Consider the following 8002-nt stretch of genomic DNA (forward strand, 5'->3'; position numbering starts at 1 on the left):
TGGGTGAGAGTTCTCAGTGGACACGAGGGATGACTCCAGGACTCACTCTGTTGTCCCACACCTCAGTCCTGCAGTCCTTTCCATAACTGCCAGCAGCAGAAGCCACTTCCTACAAGCAGGACAGAGGCCCTGGCGGGGCACGGGCAAAGGCAGAGGTGGGGTTGAGGGCATCCCCAGGAGCTGAGCTGGAACCCTCAGAACAGGGAGGACTCGGGGTCTCTCTGCTGCAGCTGCTGGATTTCCTCTACCCAGAGGACCCGCAGACGGATCCCCGCGGCCTAAGTCCCCCTTTTCCTCACCTGAGCCTGGGGACACAGGAGAAAATAACCTAAACGGAGCCCTTTCTTTGTGTTGTGTTTTTTATTTAATTTTCCAACGAACACACTCTTTTATCATCCAAAACCGTGAAAGTAAATTAAGAAGAAATGGGTTTCTTTCAATTAGGCTCAGCGCTGCTTTGAGTAACTGCCTATAATTCTATTTAATGAAAAAATAAAATCATTATTCCACAGCTCCCCCTGCCCTGTCACAAGCCCACAGACGGGCTCCATTAGCGAGCACCGTAGATTTATTTAATTAGAAAAATATTTTGTTTTCTCTGATTCTTTAGGAAAAGAGGGGGGAAAAAAAACCTAGAAAACCTCCAGGCACAAAATTAATCAAATCTGTTACCTGGTAGTTAATGGCTGCTACGCACAGGCATCTCTCAATCCGCCTTGGATTCCCACCCGAATTTAGACTGCACTCCAACCACTGGCTGACCTACACCTCCCTGGCTGTTTGGCAAACTCCAATGCCAAGGCCTTCACTGCCAGTGTAGAGGACCCCTGGGCAGGCACCCAGGGAAAGCAGCCAGAGTTTCTTGTTGCCACCAAGCATCAGTGTTCTGGGTTTGTGCCCAGTGTGCAGTATGGTGCTGTGGTCAGGCCTGTGCTGGCGATGGGGAGCTCTTGCAATGTCAGTGGCCCTCAAACCCAGATTGATACCCTCTACTAGGTCGGAAACCTCATGTGATCCCAGGGACCTGAGCCATAGAACCCAAGAGTGACTAACTGACATGGGAGTGCATGGGAGAGATGAGCAACTGTGCAGAAGGCCCTTTCCCCTTGCCACAACACCAGTATGAGGGGAAGAGACCTAATACCCTCTGGCATAACCGCAGTGACTTTGATGGTGCCTAACTGCCCTGCAGGATCATGTCCCTGACAATCGGCTCCTGACAGCGCCCCTGAGGAGAGAGACTAGGGTGCCATTGTGCCTGTGGTCTTTGCCTCCCTGCGATCTTTCCAGGGACTCTGAGCGCTAGCCTTGAGCTCTCAGAGGCCACCATACAGCACCCACAGGGGAGCCTACCCTCAGCTGAGATGACTCTTCACACACAGGCATGATGCTGTCAGGGTCCCTCATCACAGTGAGAGATAGAGACAGCAGAACATGGCCATTTCCAGGCCTGTGGGGAGCTGGAGGAGCCTAGGCCAGACTGCAGGTGAAAAATCCATTGGGAGGGTTTCACCCAGGGCAGCCCTCAGGGCATGCTTTAAAAAAAAAAAAAAAAAAAAAAACCAGCTGGGCCCAAGGAACTGGAAAGCGGGCAGCATCCTTGTGTCTAGATAGAGCCTCCCTGTTCTTCCCTCCTCCCTTTTCATCTTCTTCCCCTCCCCCACCTCCTCCTCCCTTCCTCTCCTCTCTCCCCTCTCTCCCTCCTTCCCTTTCTCCCTCCTCCATTCCCTGGCCCCTGCAGGAACTTCCAAGAACACAGCCTATGGTTTAGAAAGAACCCTTCCTGAGGGAGGACTCCCGAGAGCCACCGCAGGTTTCCCGGCCGGCCGAGAAGGAACATCTGTGAGCCAGGGGTCCCTGCAGACAGAGCTGCTGCGTGTGGTACAGCTGCCTGTTGAAATCTGAGTCACATCAGCAAGGATTCAGTTATGTCCCAAATGCTTCTCCAGAAGCAATGGGATAGCACAGCCTGGTGTCCAGCTGAGGTCTCCTGGGTCCCAGCACACTTGTTCCTTCTGGTGGCCAAGCTGCAGAGTGATGGGAACTCCGTGCACGCCCCTCTTCCTCCCAAAGCCGGAACCTCTCACTGGGAGTAGATCCACACCCTTCCAGCTGAACAGTCACCAGAAGTCACCTTCAAAAAGAAACAAAATTTAATATACAGTATACTTTGATCATATTCTTTCTGCTCCCCCAACTCCTCCTAGATCCTCCCCCCACTTTCCTGCCCACCCAAATGCATGCCCCCTCTCTCTCAATAAATAAGCAAGCAAACAAACAAACAAATAAATAAAGCAAAAAGGAGACAAAACAAACAACCAAGACAAAAACAAAACAAAAGCACACACACGAAGAAAAGCAAATATAGTCTGTTTTGTGCTGCATCTTGCCTGGTTTGAGCTTGTGCGGGCCTCGTGCCTGTTACTACAGTCTCTGTGAGTCCACACATGTATCAGCCCTGCTGTGTCTGGAAGAGTCAGGTTCCTTGGAGTCAGACAACACCTCTGGCCCTTACTATCTTTCCTCCTCGTCTGAAGAAACCTTGAACCTAGAGGAATATCTTACACCACTAGGTAAAACCTCCAGTGCCAGACCTGGTGACACCTTGCTGAGTTGTGGGACAAAGGGGTCCCATAGGCCCTCCAAAGTGTCACACTCCCAGATAGGAAAGTATGGTCAATGTCACCTAGTTACGATCTCCGAGGCCCACAGCAGTGACCTGCCTGTAAGATTCACCGATGCAATAGAGACGCAACTATTACGGGATAACAAACCCCTTTTTTATTGGAGTTAAAACCCCCTCCAAGAGCCTTACATCCATACTTAACCCTTACTTAGCTGAAGTGACAAGAAGCCACCCCCATGGCAGGAGATCAGTCAGGCCTTTACAGGACCCTTCAACAGGAAGGACCCCTGGGCCTGCCATCTAGCAGCCCCTGACATGTTGCATGGCAGCATCTGGCCGGTGATGGCCACTGGAAAGACTAGACCTAGAGGCGGCCATCTGCACAACGCCATCAGGCTCAGACCCGTTGGCAATGTTGATGATGACCGTGTGACACAGAGATGCCAGCACTGTGGGGACACTCGAGGGAGCATATGAGGCAGCTCAGAGCAGGGCACCTTCCCACCAGTGACATGCATGGGCCAGTGCTAGCTACGGGTGGGTGGGCATCACCTCTCATGACCCCACACTTCAGCCAGGGCTCCTGTCTAGACGGGGCCAACTGGGGCCAGTGGCCGGCCCATTTCACCCATGATCTCTCTGTTTCTCTAGTTTTCCAACAGGAACTCAGAGCTGGATCCTCACTCCTGCCCCTTACCCTAGCTCCTCAAGGAGAAGAGCCTGGCTCTCCTAGCCCAGGTGAGTGTCCACACAGCCAGTCTTCACTGCCTGCGCCAGTTACTGTTAAGTGGACTCTGCTGGGCCCACCCAGATTAGAAGCTGAACAGGGGCAGGGCAGGCTCTAAAACACAGACTGGGCTCCTTGCTGACACCCAGCCTTTCCTCCAGCGCTCATATCTGGCCCTGGAGGATAATCTGGGTCCAGCCCAGTAAGTTCAGCCCTAAGGCTAACAGAAGTAAGGCCTTAATCTAAAGCAGATAACCACACAGGTAAGACCTGTATATGGCTGAGGAAACAGAGCTACTCAGGACCAGGCTGGCTGGGTCTCCTGGATCACTGGTGCCCAAGGGCACAGCCCAGCCCATCTACACACGGGGCATTTCTGGATCCAAAGTACAGAGCAAGGCCAGCAAGATGTCTCAGCAGGTAAAGGTGTTTATTGCTAAGTCTGACAACCTAAGTTAGATCCCCAGGACCCACATGGTGGAAAGAGAGAGAACTGATCCCTGAAAGCTGTCCTCTGACATCCCCCACATCCATGGAACACATGCGCTTATGAGCGTGCACACACACACACACACACACAGAGAGAGAGAGAGAGAGAGAGAGAGAGAGAGAGAGAGAGAGAGAGAAAGGAAATAAAATGTAATTTGAAAAACAAAAATATTGCAGTAGATAAAGACCATTATAGAGTCACAATTGATCAAAGTGCAGACAATTTAGTATGGGGTGGCCAACCCCAAACACAGGCTCTATTATAAGGACTTAGGCATTATGTTGGCCTGCCTGTCACCTGGCAAAATGCACTCAGGCAGTGCCCTGGTCAACCCAGGTACAAAGGACCCCTTTAAAAGAAAGACCTCTGATCACTTAAGCTCTGTTTCCCACTCTTCCCCTGGGGCATACAGGACTTTTCCTGCCTCCCTCTTCTCTTCTGTCCTCTGTCTCTGTCTCTTTACCTCTGTTCTCTTTCCTCCCGCTCCCCCTCCCCCTCCCCCTTCCCTCCTCTTTCTAATAAAACTTCTCACTAAGCTCTGTCTGCCTGGCATGTTTGTCTCTCCACCTGGGTCACCCTCGCCTGCCATGGAATCCGCCAAGGTTCCTCATGCTTTATCCTAACAGCTCCCACCCAAGAGCACTTGGTCTTGCAAAGAACCCGGGTTTAATTCCCAAGTTCATTACAGGGGCTCATAACTACATTTGTAAGTTTAGTTCTAAGAGACCTAACACCTTCTTCTGACCTCTTCAGGTACCAGGGACACATGTGATGCACAGACAAACACACAGGCAAAACACTCATCATACTGTAAAGTAAAAAAGTAATAAGCCTTAAAAGAGAGTGAGGGAGGTGTTCTTCCGGCCTAGGCCTCCTCTTTGCCTTTCCTCTGCCACCGGGCAGCACACGCCTAACTCAGATTCTCGCCATGTCTTCTCACAAGACTTTCAGAATCAAGCGATTCCTGGCCAAGAAACAAAAGCAAAATCGTCCAGTTCCTCAGTGGACTCCGATGAAAACCGGTAACAAAATCAGGTACAACTCCAAGAGAAGACACTGGAGGAGAACCAAGCTGGGCCTGTAAGGAAGGATTCACACAATGGTAAGACTGAGAGTTTGTACTGAATCATGGTCAACATGATCTATCTGCCAGGTAGATGGAGATCAAGATTATTAACCTGCGGATTTGGTCATGTTTAAATTGGGAATGATTTTGATTTGTCCAGTAATTAAAAAATATAATACAGAGTCTAAAAAAAAAAAGTGAGGGAACTGTGAAGATGGCCTGGGAATTGGGGACAGGAAGACCCTGGGTGGACCTCTGCTTTAGGACCCTGATCTGCAGAATCTGAGATAATCAACCACACTGTTTTTAAACACCAGCATTTTGTCTTGGGGAACGAATGAGCATGTTTCTTTTCTCTTCGTGTTTTGATTCATTTCACTAGAGTAAAATGTTGCTTTGTGCCACCTCTTGCCGGCTTAGCTCTTCCTCCAAGGCGGACACTTGGTTTTGTTTGTTGCTTCTGAGTCCAGGAACTACGAACAGAGGTGAACCCTCCATCCACGGAGCCTAGGGGTTCTTGAGTCATGTCCTTTGCTTGAATTCCCAGCAGCAGAGCCACCAGGTCTGAACACTACCACTGAATTAGCCTGTTGAGCCCCATGGACACTGTCCCGGCGTTACCGGGCAGCTGAGAGGAAGGTGGACTTGCTGGTGTGACTGACAGCTTGGAAGGAGGGCTTGTTTCAGCCTTGGCTCGGACATTTGGAGCGGGCTGTCTTGTTTCCCCTGAGCCACAGGAGAACCCTTTGTCTGAACTGCCCCTTGTGTAATTTGTAAACAACTCCTCCATGCTCAACTCAATCATCTCTCCCTTAGGGAGAATACTAAACCTTTGACTTTAGGGACCCTCGAAGGCCTCAAGGAATCATCTTAGCTAGAAATCCGATCTCCAACCCCAAACATCCCTCATACTCACATTTCACACGGGCTCTTCCGCCCTAGGGATGCAGACCGACTCCACCTTTTCCTGGTGGATGTGCTTCCATGGCCTTGGTCCATTCTGAGTCTCCCAGGCAGAAGGAGCTATTCACAGCCAGGCCATAGGAGCCACGATGGGAAGGCCAGTATCCTCTATCCCAAAGGTGTTTCTAACATGTTCTTCTACCTATATAGGGACAATAGGGAAGTTTTCCACAGAACAAGATGACCCAGGAAATATATTCTGAGGGTAACAAATTCAGAACTGGCAGCCGAGTTACCTACCTGGTCCCCAGGCCACCACCCCTTTGTGTAGCATGCCAAGCATCCCTCGGTGAGTCTCCCATTGCCCCCTGGTGCCCTTTGCCCCAACCCAGACCAAGCCTCATACAACCAACCATTTTGTGGGCAGTGCAGAGCGGGCATGGTCCAGTGGGATTGTTGGCTCCATCACATACCTTACTCCCTGTCTATGGAGATCTTGTGAGATCAAGCCCATGATTGCCTCCTGGGCCTGAGCAGTGGGTTTGGTGGGGTGGGGACCCCTTTCCACTCTTGCTGACAGTGGGAAGGAGAGACCTGCTTACAGTGCTAAGTACAGCCTAGGCTATGGAGTGCCGCTGCCCTCTGCTGGCATCTGTAAGCAATGACCACAGAGGATTTGCCAAGACAAATCCCTCCAAACTACCACACTCTGAGTAGCACAGACGGACACTAGGTGTCCCCTTCTAGGTCTCAAGGCATGTGTAAGAATTTATTTTGTCTGCGGGTATATGCGGGCAAGAGACCAACATCTACATGGATACTACTTCACCCGAAGTGCTACATGGGTAAGCTTGCCGTCTACCCAATGTCGCTGCTAACCCCCAGACAGTAGAGAGTTTGATCTTTCTGCCTTGCCTAGACAGAAAAACTGAGAAAGTGACATCAAACTCCTACTGATAGCCCACCCCTTCCAGCGCACCCATGAGGTGCTGTCTGAAGGCTCCCTCAGTCAGGGACTCTGGCGAGTGTGGAATAAATAAGTGGAAACTGAACACTACCCTCTACCCCAGCAGGCCGAGGGCAGGACCCATGTGTGACCTGGGGTGATGTACTCCAGGGCAGTGCAACTAGCTCCAGACCCTTTCGAAAGATGGAGGTCCCGTCTGCTCCTTGGAACCTGGCTCACTGAATTTAGTCACCCATGGCCTCTCTCCTGAAGCAGACTCAAGCATTCACTGACAAGGGTGTTTGTGCTCTGCTCAGGACCCGGCTCCCCCATTACTCAGAAGCTCCCAAACCCGTAGGTTCCCGTCCATACCAGTCAGATCTCTAGAAGCCATTGGAGGTCTGGGAGCCCAGCCAGGCCCACTGAGGCTCTGTGCCCCGTGGGGTTAGATCCCACCATGCTGCACTCTGGTCAGAGGCCACAGCTCAGGAAGGCTTAGCCACGGCCTCCAGTCCAGCCAGGGACAGCAGCCAGCTTACAGGGACGTACCCACCACTTCTCCCAATATTTCAATACTTGGGACCATGGGGTCCTGCTTGGCTCCTTGCCCCTGGTGCCCCTCAGTGCTGGATGCTGCCAGTGATAGCCCCAAGAGTCTCGGGGCTCACTATGAAGTGAAAGAAACATTCCTCCTACGCCCCTGTTCTCTCTCTCTCTCTCTCTCTGTCTCTCTCTGTCTGTCTGTCTGTCTCTGTGTGTATGTGTGTATGTGTCTCCTTTTGTTGTTTCTTGAAGATTTATTTTTTTACTATTTTTAATTGCATATATTGGGGGAAGGAAGGGTAAGTGCAGATGCCCAGAGGCGAGAAGAGGCATGGGACCCCCTGGAGTTGGAGTTACAGACAGTTGTGAGCCACCTACGAGCCACCTTCACTCAACTGCTTTTAGCTGCTTCGATCTTAATGGCTGAGCCATCTCAGGAGAAAAAAAAAAAAACAAGTTCCCTTAAAATGCCACCACTTCTCACACCCTTAGGAAAGCTGTTCTATGCTGCCCAACTGAAAATTTAACTACCATTTAGCTATGGCATTAGTAAGAACAACAGTCACAGCCACAGGCTCATCCCTGTATGGTGCGGCAGCCAACGCCTCTTCAGCAGCCTGGATATTCCCAATGCCAAATACAGAGATTATATCTGAACTGCCTAACGGGATCCAACCGCTCTGCCTCAGTGTGCCAATTCT

Source organism: Phodopus roborovskii, unplaced genomic scaffold, assembly GCF_943737965.1.
Source record: "Phodopus roborovskii unplaced genomic scaffold, PHOROB, whole genome shotgun sequence".
NCBI classification, from domain to species: Eukaryota; Metazoa; Chordata; class Mammalia; order Rodentia; family Cricetidae; genus Phodopus; species Phodopus roborovskii.